General features: G+C 37.7%; 1 pseudogene; it reads right to left on the bottom strand.

The window, feature by feature from the left end:
• Positions 1 to 5,565: 5,565 nt before the first annotated feature.
• LOC113292064 lies at positions 5,566 to 5,665 on the bottom strand (annotated as a pseudogene).
• Positions 5,666 to 12,605: the final 6,940 nt, after the last annotated feature.

Consider the following 12,605-nt stretch of genomic DNA (forward strand, 5'->3'; position numbering starts at 1 on the left):
AACCCCTACAGCAAGGGTAAAAATGTACAGTGACTTAGTTCTGATCATCATGGGAATCAAGCAAACTTAGAAGAAGAAGAGAAAGATTTGAAAGTAAAAACAAAAAGAAGAAGAGTCGAATGCTAATAGAATAACTGGGATAAGTGAGTAGAGGTGTTGTGGTTTGTTTTTTCTTGTCTCAATACATCCATTGTATTTATATGAGCAAGGTTTTCACTTTGGTTCATGGAGCTATGGAGCATAGACCGATTCGTTGAAGCGCTGGCACTCGTTTTTCTTCGCAATTGATGAAATGGGGCATATGCCGTGAGTCGGAAGGCTTCTCAAAGTCAAGTATCCCACATGACTCGTTAGTCGTAGTATTATATTCTCTAATTATTATAATTGTTTCATAGTTTAATTAACTAATTAATGAGATTATTGAGGAGCATATTCAAACTTGGTAATAGAGACGCACACAAGATCAACACACAACATTGTTAAGGCTTATTTGGTAAAATTTATCACTTGATCAACAGGTAGATCAAGCTATGTCAATGAAGCCAATGTTTTCCTTGGATGCATTGACCTCACTGTGGGGTTTAAGTAGGTAATACGGCCTCTTTAATGAAAATAGGGGGTTTAGTCTTGTTCGTGACTCAATATGGTGGGTCGGCGGACTTGTTGGTGAATGATTAATGATCAGTTGGACTACATAAGCTAACGTGTTAAATGGTTCATAAGCCGTGCATAACTATTTTTATTTTTATTTTTGTTGAAGCATGCATTTTATAAAACAAACATTAGGTTATAATTTAGTGTGGGTATGTGTTACCCACAGAGTCAAGATAAATAATTTGATTAATAAAAATTGGGATTGCCTGGTCCCAAATTTTGGTTGACAAATTTCCTATTTGGCTTCCATCTGCCGCATGATTGGCCAAACCATCTGCCGCATGATTGGCCAAACCATCTGCAACTTGATTTCCTTCTCTGTAGTTGTTTTGTATAGTAGCCTGCGGAATCTGTTGAAGCATATTCTTTATTTCCTCAATCATTCCAGAGATATGCCAGGGGGGGGGGGGGAGGAGTGGATGTGATAAAGCGCAGAAGGTTCTCTAAGTCTGTCTCGAAGATAACTTTTGGCCATTGCCTTTCAGCTGTCATTCTCGAAGCTAGAAGAAGAGCCCAAGTTTCTGCTGTTAAAGCAGTCGTACTTCCCAAAGGTTGAGCTAGAGCCATTATTGTTTGTGTGTTGGAGTCCCTGCAAATGAAACCGGCACCGGCATAACCCGGATGTCCTCTAGACGCTCCATCAGTGTTAATCTTAATCCAGTTCATGTTCGGCGTGGACCATCCTACCGATATTGGTGTGATCCTTATGGTGTTTCTTGAATGGTTCAGTATCGCTGAATCTCCAGGTAGGACCGGAGGTAAGGATTGTAGCGTTGTTCAATATTCTTGTTGTTGTTTTCGAGTCCAAGCTAAGATTTCTGTTGATGTTGTTTGTTTTTGACGGTATACTAATTCATTCCTAGCTAGCCATAAGGTCCAGAAAAGAAAACAAAAATAAAAAAAAAAAAAATGACAGATTTTGGAGCTGGTTGTTGTAGGATTTGAGAAATGGTTGTATGAGGTGTTAAAGCAAATGCGGGGGCGATGTTGGTGTTTGGTGTGGTTGAGAGTTGAATGAGTAAAGTGTTCCAAGATGTTGTTGTCGTTGGACAGTGAATGAGCATGTAAGTTGTTGATTCTGGATGAATATTACATCTGGGGCAAATGTCTGAATTGGTTAAATGGATATGGTGAAGAAGAGAGAAGGTTGGTAATCCTTCATTGATTGCTTTCCACAAGAAAAGCTGAATTTTTGGTGGACATGGTAAGGTCCACAGGAATTTAGTGGGTGGGAGGGGAGTATGGTTAGGTAGATTGTGGGTTAGACATTTGTATCTTGAATAAGTAGTGTATTTTCCGGATTTTGAATGTGGCCAGATAATTTTGTCTTGGGGGCTATCTTGGGGGAGGTGGATGTTTATGATTTTTTGGGCTACATTATTAGGTAGAGTGTTTAATATTTCCAGGTTCCAGTTATGAGAGATTGGATCAATGATATCAGCTACATTTCGGATCGGGTAGCATTGATTTGGGTCTAGGTTTTGTGAGTGTGGAGTCCAGTTGGCTTCTATTGGTGTTGATACCCCATTTCCAATACGATGAAATATCATCTGTTGCGTGGTCGGGACGATTGATGCTAATTGTCTCCATTGGGGGCTAGAGGAAGAAGGTATGGTATCAATGCCTTGTAGAATTGGTTGTTGATCAAGATATTTTTCGCTGAAGAGATTTCCACAAATTGAGTTAGGTTGCTCATGCAAACTCCAAATTATCTTCATGAGAAGAGTCTTGTTATGATCACTGCTTTTCCTTATGCCTAATCCTCCTTCAGATATTTGTGTTGTTACCTTGTCCCAACCTATAGGATGAAGCTTTTTAACAGATGAATCATGTCCCCATAAGAAATTTCTGGTGATACGATCTATTTGTTTGTGGATATTGATGGGAAGGTTTTGCGTCTGCATAAGATGGTTTGAGGTGGGAGTTAGGGAGGTTTTAATGAGTACAACTCTTCTAGCTTGAGTTTGGCATTTTGTCATCCATCCTTTGGCTTTTCGATCTAACGTTTGTAGTAGTGGCGCAAAGGTGTGGTTAGATGCTCTTCCTTGCTTAAACTGAACTCCTAGATAGATTAGAGGTTTTGTTGTTGTCGGTGATAGACACATTTTTGTGACCGAATTGTCCTCAATTTTCAGTATGGTTGGTACTCGATTTTCTACTTATTATGGTGTTTTATGTGTTTGTGGGTATTTTTGGAAAATAAACATTTTTGGAAAATTCGGCCTGAAAAGTTGGTATAGGCACCCGGAGGACACATGTTATTCGGACTCTCAGTTTTGGATAAGGGGCACCCCAGGGAGCCAACTGCTAATCGCACCCCATTACTGGTTAAGGGGTCTTCATCTTCTTCCTTGATTTGAAAAGAAAAACTGGAGGGAAATTTGGTTTCAATGGTAAAGGATTTATTATCTTTAAGATAAGAATATCTTCTTGACTTACAAACATGAAGTTTTGAAGAAAAAAGAAGTTATCTTGTATTAAACAAGAAAGATATCCTTGAAAGATTTTATCTTGGATTTTATTCTGCGAATTAAAGAAGATATGGGTTTAGTAAAGACATATATAGAATAAAGAGAAGGAAAAATTCCTGAAGATATTTTTAATTAAAAACAAGAAGATTTTGGAGTTATGGAAGAATATATTTGAGTGATGTGTATTCGTGTGTATAAATAGAGAGCTAGAGAGCACAAAAGGTAGTTTTGGGAGAGAAAAGAACTTTAATAATTTTCTCATATTTTTATCATTTGTAAACCACTTTTTGAGCCATGAATAAATATTTTAAGTGTGTTTCCATGATGAGAAGCTAATCTCATCCTCTAGGGCGACGGAGGAAGCCGAGTTTCACAAATGTGGTAATTTTATCAATTCTTTTTATGACTATTTGCACTGTTATTCAATTGATTTATGAGTTTCATTGAATGGTTGTGATTACAATTGATGGGTCATGCTTAACTTAGATGTTTTGATGTCCCATGATTTAGTTTTACACCCATTACTTTCGAAATCTACCTTAGGCAATGAATTGGAGTCAGTAAAACTTTATCGTTTGATCTTTTATTGTTTAAAATTGATATCTGAACCATATGAGTACGGAAATTGGTGGAATCCTATCCCTAGTCTCTGCATAATATTCACAACACATTTTAATTGAGTTTGTTATTATAAAGAATTAAATCCAAAAGAAATCTGCTTTCACAAGTCTTGAACGAACCATCTTACTACAACATCATTGAAAATAACCATCAATTTTTGGCGCCGCCGACGCGGACTTGTCTTTAGGCTAGAGTTTTTCGATATTTTTTTTTAGGTTTTATTTGTTCTTCTTTACGTTTTTGGGTTTTTGTCTTTTCCTTACAGATTTTGGAATTTGAGGCGAAGGAAAAATTTGCCAAAGCTTTTGGTGATTACTTAAAGATTTGGAGTAAAAGCAAAGCGAAAGAAAAAGAAGAAGAAAAGTTAATTAAAAAAAAAAAGAGACATTTTATTTTGTTTTTATTCTTTAGAGTTTTTTTATTTTATCTTTTTAGACTTTCCTTTTCTTTTGCACTATATTTTTGGATTGTGGACTTTGGGACTTTATTTATATTTTTTAAACCCTACGGAAGGGTAGTTTAAATATCAATTGTTTGCAGAGAAGGACGACGATTATGATATTGCCTCGGCGCCTCGGGTTCGTACATGACATAGGAGTCGTGGCCCGAGTCGACTACAACGGTTCATCCCCGTCTGGTATAGGAGGTAAGTTTGTCGACACACTCGTGAATCGTCTGTCAGCGAGTTACTGTATTCCTTCGTTTGCATATATGCTGAGGATTTGAAAACGGCTGCTTTAATTTACTAGTAAAGGGAAAGGACTGGCCATACAAGATAAGGGTTCGGATTTCATCACCGTTCCCTTCTTGCCCCCCTTAGGAAAACGAAACCAAACGCGAACCTAAGCCTAAAATTTGACTAGAACGAGACCTATAGGGTAACGAGCTTAATAGGAAATTCATTCGAAAAATATTGGTTACTCTTTTAAGCATGCTTCAAAGTTCATGATGGTTTCTGTGAGTTGAATACGCCGCCTTGTAACACCGGTGAGGCCTTGGGTATCAAAGTTCCACTGAGCTTCCCTCGTCTCGATTCAACTTACTTTAACTAGGATTGATTCCATAGGGGTTTTCTTAAATTGTAACGAATTCCCTTTCTAAGGATTAAAAGATGGTCTAGAAACAATCTAAGTGGAGCCATCATGCTTTTTGTTTGCTAGAAATCAGTAGGTTTGCTGTGGTGGAGTCAGCCTTGTTTGTGTTTGCATAGAACTTCCCTTCCTTTTAGGATTTCTTTCTTTTTCTTTTGTTTTTCTAGTGTATGTCCGAGGTTATTAGAGAGCGGGCTTGGAAAAGAAACACTCTAAGTCGTTTGATTAGTGATAAACCTAATAGTTCTTCTTGTGAAGGCGGGGAGCTCGAAGACTCTTCTTTTGAGAGCCCTGTCTTTGGAAATTTCATCTTTGAAAACTTGACAATTAGTGAAGAAAGTACTCATAGTCCTTTGGTAGTGCCAGAAATGGCAACTTTGAAAGCTTTATTAAACCCAACTAGGACCTCTCGTCCGTATTGTATCAAGTTAGCTGAAACCGAGGCAAATTATGAACTCAAACCTTGGACTTTACAGATGCTCACAATTTAGGAAAAGATAATGAGAACCCCTATTTTCATGTTAGGGAATTTGAGGAAGTTTATAGTACTCTGAAAATTAAAAACCTTAGTGATGATGCGTTGAAACTTAGGTTATTCCCCTTTTCCTTAAAAGATAAATCCAAATCTTGGCTGTATAGTTTGGCTTCTGAGTCAATTGAAACCTGTGACCAACTTACATCTGCCTTTATACAAAAGTTTTTCCCAAGGCACAAAACATCGTCTATTAGGACACAAATCTGTACTTTTGCTCAACAAGAGGGAGAATCTTTATATAAGTATTTAGAAAGGTTCAATGACTTAATATCTCAATGTCCTCATCATGGTTTAGAGATGGTTAGGTTAGTTCAGATCCTCTACGAGGGTTTAGATTATTCAACAACAACCATGGTTGAGTCCTTATGCACAGGTGGGTTTGAGAATAAAACTGTTGATGAGGCGATGATATTTTTGAATGAAATCGCCGATAAAACCCAACAATGGGAAAATAATAGGGAACCCCAGAAAACAATTCTTCTAAGCATAGGAAATGTCAATAGGGTAGAAGGATCTTATGAGTCAGATGCTAAAATAGAAGCCATAGCCAAAAGGTTAGAAGCCTTAGAATTAGGTCATTCTAGTGGTAATAGTGGTAGAATAGAGCCTTTTTGAGAAGGCCATACTGTTGAAGAGCAAGACAATGCTCTTTATAACAACACTAGATTCGATAACCGTCAGAAGTTTGACCCATATTCAAATCTATAACCCTGGATGGAGAAACCATCCCAACCTTTCTTGGTCTAAGGGCCAGAATCAAGGTCATTCTAGTAACTCCCAGGTTCTCCCAGGTTTTGGCTATACTAAAAATCCTTCAGCTCCGGCACAGTTTCAGAACCCTTCGGATAAGAAGATTATGAGTTTAGAAGAGTCTCTTGCTTTGTTAACTCGTAACATTGTGCAGTTTCAGCAATCTGTTGCTCAAGGTTTAGAAGAAAATAAGAGAATAGATCAGGCTAACTCTCAGTCTATTTCCGAGTTGAAAACCCAGGTTAGTCAGATAAATGAGACACTGAGAGAAAAAGGAAAGTTTCCTAGTCAACCACAACCCAACCCTAGGGGAGTCCATCAAATATCTTTAGCTGGTGAGAAATCTCCAAACCATGTGAACTCGATAACAACCCTTAGGAGTGGTAAAACGGTAGACAATAAGGTAGCCATGCCTAGTGGACATACTGTAGTTCCACCTTCTACTTCCCAAGAGGAGACCGTAGACGAGGAAACTGAAACAGTCTCTAAGAATTCCCATGAAATTCCTGATAGGTCTACCTTTGTGCCTAGAGCCCCATATCCACATTTGTTAGCCCCAACAAAGAAGGAGTCGACTTTCAACAAGATAATGGAAACATTTAAGCAGGTGAACATCAACATTTCGTTATTAGAAGCAATTAGGCAGATGCCTGCTTATGCTAAGTTCCTTAAAGATCTTTGTACACGAAAGCGTAAGCTTAATGTCCATAAGAAAGCCTTTTTAGATGGTCAAGTAAGTTCCATTCTTCTGAACCAAACACCCCCTAAGTATAAGGACCCTGGATGCCCCACCATATCTTGTTCGATTGGTAATCACATGGTCGATTAAGCTTTACTTGACTTAGGAGATAGTGTTAACTTACTCCCCTATCATGTATACACCCAGCTAGGTCTTGGTAAGTTGAAACCGACTAAAATGACATTACAATTAGCTGATAGGTCTGCCAAAGTCCCTCGTGGTGTCATAGAGGATGTTCTGATTGAGGTTGATAAGTTTATTTATCCAGTGGATTTCGTTGTTCTAGACACCCAACCTGTTCAGGACCCAAGTGTTCAAATCCCAGTGATTTTAGGTCGTTTATTTTTAGCCACAGCTAACGCTGTCATCAACTGTAGGACTGGGCTTATGAACATATCCTTTGGTAATATGACCACTGAACTAAATGTCTTTAATGTTACTAGACAACCTTCTGAGAACGATGATTTAGAAGAAGTGAATATGATTAGCACTTTAGTCCAGGATTTAGTTCAGGATAATTGGCTTGACACTTTACTGGTAGATTCTCTAGATGATTTTGAAGAAACCATTCTCTTAGATCATATATGTGATCAATAACTAGAAGAATCTCTTGAGTATTTTAAGGACTCTGAAGATCCGGAAATTCAAGCAATAGTTAGAGGTTTGTCTGTGAGTAATGAAAACCCTAAGTTTGGGGGTAACGATGGTTCTTCTGATTGTATTGTATCCCTAATTAGAGTCCCTAACTTGGGACTCGAGCCTTGTGCGTCTGAGATATTACTTAAGTCTTTTCAGACTCCGCAACCCGATCCTCCTGATACTGTCCAGGAGGTAACCCAGGTATTAGAGGCCCGTTTTTCGGATGAATCTATTTATCGAGATACACATATGAAGTTTAATTACGCGCCACATATAAACCCAGTTGTCTTGACAGAAACCTTAGATGAGACGTGCTCCTTCTTTTCATTTATCTGAACCAGTTCAGTTGTCTCATACTGGTGTCAGCTCTATTTGGTCTTATGGACCCAGAATTGTTTCGAATATTGATATATGACTTTGGAAGGTGACAATCCTTTTTGAGGTATTTGATGTCTAGCTAAAGACTTTAAATTTAGCATTTCCTGGGAGGCACCCACGCTCATGCTTACGGTAATATCCTTCCTTATTTATTTTTCCATCCATCAAGTGGTAATAGTTTCTTCTTGTTCATGCTTTTAATTTCATCTTTAGAACATTGAGGACAATGTTAGATTTAAGTTTGTGGGTGGGGAAGAAACTTTTTGTTAGCTTTTAGCTGCAATAAATAAACTCCAGAGCCTGGAAATTTATGCTTATTAAGGTTGGCACTAACCAATCTAAGTGGATGTAAACATCTTGGTTGTAGGAGTTGAGGAACCAATCTGATTAGATGGAAACATCTAAAGAGTCTATTCATAAAAGCACAGAGCTCAGGTGTTAGAATTAAAAAAAAAAACATGGTAGTTTCGCCATATCTCGTTGAATCCTTTTCACCTTCTGTTTTTATTTTCTTATAAGTGATTGGGTGAAATAGAGTGATTGAGATACAAAAAAAAAATTGAGACCAGACCATCAGACCAACCGGAATAAATTCAATCAAGTCGACCACTGGAGCCCTTGTATATGCTAGTTGTGTTGACCTAGAGTTAGGATTATCACCCGTTGGTTCCCTTGTATATGCCAGCTGTGTTGATATTAGTAAGACCGGTATCTCAGTCCATTAGGATAGGTTCACCTTAGTCAACATCAAAACCATCTATATTTTTCTCTACATCCATCTTCTTAATCTTTCCATGTGATTGGTTGACTCCGGTTATGATGTACAGAAACTATCTGAGTAGAGCTCTGTCACTTATATGAATTTTAGTATGCTTGAGTGCAAACTCGTGTACAACGATTGGAATTTCGCATTAGGGTACTTCCTCCTGTAGTCAATGAGAGTATTCCAACCAAGGAGATTCTTTAGTGCCTTCCAAGGTTTTGCGTAGATAGCTAGGGTCCGGAGTAAAGGTTTTGTGGGTACACCTCTGGTAAACCCTCCGGAGACAACACTCCGCCGCTAGGGCCACCTAGCGGTTTAACGACTTGTTGCACGTGCTAAGTGTAGTCATTTTTATTTTTCTAGATTAGATTTGCTCGAGGACTGGCAAATAATAAGTTTTGGGGTATTTGATAGACACATTTTTGTGACCGAATTGTCCTCAATTTTCAGTATAGTTGGTACTTGATTTTCTACTTATTATGGTGTTTTATGTGTTTGTAGGTATTTTTGGAAAATAAACATTTCTGGAAAATTCGGCCCGAAAAGTTGGTATAGGCACCCGGAGGACACATGTTATTCGGACTCTCAGTTTTGGATAAGGGGCACCTAACTGATAAGGGGCACCCCAGGGAGCCAACTGCTAATCGCACCCCATTAATGGTTAAGGGGTCTCCATCTTCTTCCTTGATTTGAAAAGAAAAACTGGCGGGAAATTTGGTTTCAACGGTAAAGGATTTATTATCTTTAAGATAAGAATATCTTCTTGCCTTACAAACATGAAGTTTTGAAGAAAAAGGAAGTTATCTTGTATTAAACAAGAAAGATATCCTTGAAAGATTTTATCTTGGATTTTATTCTGCGAATTAAAGAAGATAGGAGTTTAGTAAAGACATATATAGAATAAAGAGAAGGAAAAATTCCTGAAGATATTTTTAATTAAAAACAAGAAAATTTTGGAGTTATGGAAGAATATATTTGAGTGATGTGTATTCGTGTGTATAAATAGAGAGCTAGAGAGCACAAAAGGTAGTTTTAGGAGAGAAAAGAACTTTAATAATTTTCTCACATTTTTATCATTTGTAAACCACTTTTTAATCCATGAATAAATATTTTAAGTGTGTTTCCATGATGAGAAGCTAATCCCATCCTCTAGGGCGACGGAGGAAGCCGAGTTTCACAAATGTGGTAAATTTATCAATTCTTGTTACGACTATTTGCACTGTTATTCAATTAATTTATGAGTTTCATTGAATGGTTGTGATTACAATTGAAGGGTCATGCTTAGCTTAGATGTTTTGATGTCCCATGCTTTAGTTTTACACCCATTACTTTCGAAATCCACCTTAGGCAATGAATTGGAGTCAGTAAAACTTTATTGTTTGATCTTTTATTGTTTAAAATTGATATTTGAACCATATGAGTACGTAAATTGGTGGAATCCTAGCCCTAGTCTCTCCATAATATTCACAACACATTTTAATTGAGTTTGTTATTTATAAAAAATTAAATCTAAAAAAAATATGCTTTCACAAGTCTTGAACGAACCATCTTACTACAACATCATTGAAAATAACCATCAGTCGGCATATCAAAGAATTGTTCAAGATTACTAACTTTGCTCGGATCCAGTCTTGAGTGAAGCAGATTCTTGAGATGGAGATTACTCTGAGCAGAGGCTTTATAGGTGATCAGAAGATCATCGGCATACATTAAATGAATAATGGGAGGTGTTTTTTTTATATGCTAATACCTTGGACCAACTTCTGATTTTGAAGGTTTCTTAAGTTCGTAGACAGTATCTCTGCACATATTATGAATATATATGAAGATAGTGGGTCCCCCTGTCTAATTCCTCTAGTTGGACTGATATATCCATGAGGTGTGCCATTTATATTGATTGAGTACGTAACAGTTATGACGCATAACATAATGTAATCTATAAAGATTGTTGGAAATCCTAACTTGGTGATAGCGGTCTTGATGAATCCCCAATCTAAGCTGTCATAGGCTTTTTGAATATCAAGTTTGAGTGCTATTTTAGGGTCCTTGGTGAGGCTTGAGGTTTTTATATGATGAAACAGCTCTCCAGCGATTGCTATGTTATCATGGATTGATCTTTGCGGGACAAAGGCACTTTGAAAATGGCTTATTAGAAAGGGGAGTAAGGGTCTAATTCGATTAACTAGGATTTTTGCAATAATTTTGTTGGTGACGTTGCAAAGTCCTATGGGTCTGAATTGAGAAGGTTTTGATGGGTGATCTAGTTTAGGTATCAATGTCAAGTTTGTGTGATTCATGACTGTATGAATATTAAGATCTTTGAAAAAAATTTGAACCATAGCTACCAATTGGGGTTTAGTTGTTTCCCAGAAAACTTTGAAAAACTTATTGGTGTAACCATCTGGACCCGGAGCACTCTCGGCGTTTATGGAGAATAGGGCTTGTTTGATTTCCGCCTCAGTCACTTCCTTAGTTAGCATGTCCATTTGTCTGGGAGAAAATCTGGGATTGATATCTTTGAAAATCTCTTCAGCTATGACCGTAGGTTGAGCCGTATATTTTTCATAGTAATGGTTAAGAATGAGTTGAACCACATCTTCTTTCTTATTAATCCAATTGTTCTGTGAATCTTGAAGTTGTTGTATATTGTTGCAGGCTCGATGAATAGTTTCTTTAGTGTGAAAGAAGGTTGTGTTGAGATCTCCTGATTGTAGCCATTGAATTCTGGATCTTTGTTTCCAGTAAGTTGCATGGCATTGTAACAGCTCAATGTGATCTGTCCTTAATTGCTTTTCTTGATCAAGCCAGAATTCTAGTTCATTACCCAATTGGATAGCACATTGATGTTGCGCCATTTTGATCTTAGTTGGAAGGTGCCCAAAAGTTTCCTTGTTCCATTCCAGAAGAGTTTGTCCGGTGGTTATTAGTTTTAGTTGAAGGTCTAAGGTAGGTTCAATATCTTGTTGTTGTATCCAAGCCGAATCAATACCTTGTTTGAGTTGCGTATGAGAGAGCCATAAATGTTCAAACTTGTAATTTTTTGTTCCCTTCCAATCTATTCATTTTCCTTGTAGTAGTATTGGGGCATGATCAAATGCTATTCTGGAAACGTGTGTAACTGCTGCATGGGGATTTGCAGTACGCCAATGTTGAGTTGCTACTGCTCTATCCAGTCTTTCTAGAATGTTGTCTTGCCCCATTTGGTTGTTTGTCCATGTATATGGATCGCCTCTAAAGCCTAAGTCTATAAATCCCATCTGGTCCGTCATTGTGAGGAGAGGTTGCGATTGAGCATAAGTTACTTGTCTTCCTCCCTTTTTTTCTGATTGATATAGCACGTCATTGAAATCTCCTAGCAAAATCCAAGGCATAGCTGGATTGATGTTATTGAAGATTGATGGGAATTCTTGCCAGAAGATTTTTCTCATATCTGGGTGTGGTGGGCCATATATACCTGTGCACAACCATGGTTGTTCAGGGGGTGAAGGGGTGACCAAAGCATGGATGAAGTTTTGCGAGTGAAGTAATATTTGGATGTTGAGGTTATCTTCCCACATTAGGCAAAGACCACCTCTCCTTCCAATTTTAGGAACAGAGAAGTGATTATGATATTGTAAAGATTAAGCTAGTCCTAGCATATGATGATGATTTTCTAAGGTTTCAGAGAGGAATATGATATTGGGTTTGTGAAGGGAAACTAGACCTCGCAGGTGCTATATAGTTTTCGGGTGGTTTATGCCTTGACAATTCCAAGCTAAGGTAGTCATTATCAAGGTAGGTAAAAATTGAATTAAATAAGCTTGGATTATAGATACTCAGGGAAAGAAACAATTTCGTAGTATGTACAAGTGAGAGCGAAAAATAATGGTTTTAGGTAAGTGATACTGATAGTTTGGTGGGCTTAGAGTGAGGTGTTTGGTGGATTATGGGATTAGTTTGGGGTAGGTGGATCGATGTGGTTGTG

Source organism: Papaver somniferum, chromosome 6 (assembly GCF_003573695.1).
Source record: "Papaver somniferum cultivar HN1 chromosome 6, ASM357369v1, whole genome shotgun sequence".
NCBI classification, from domain to species: domain Eukaryota; kingdom Viridiplantae; phylum Streptophyta; class Magnoliopsida; order Ranunculales; family Papaveraceae; genus Papaver; species Papaver somniferum.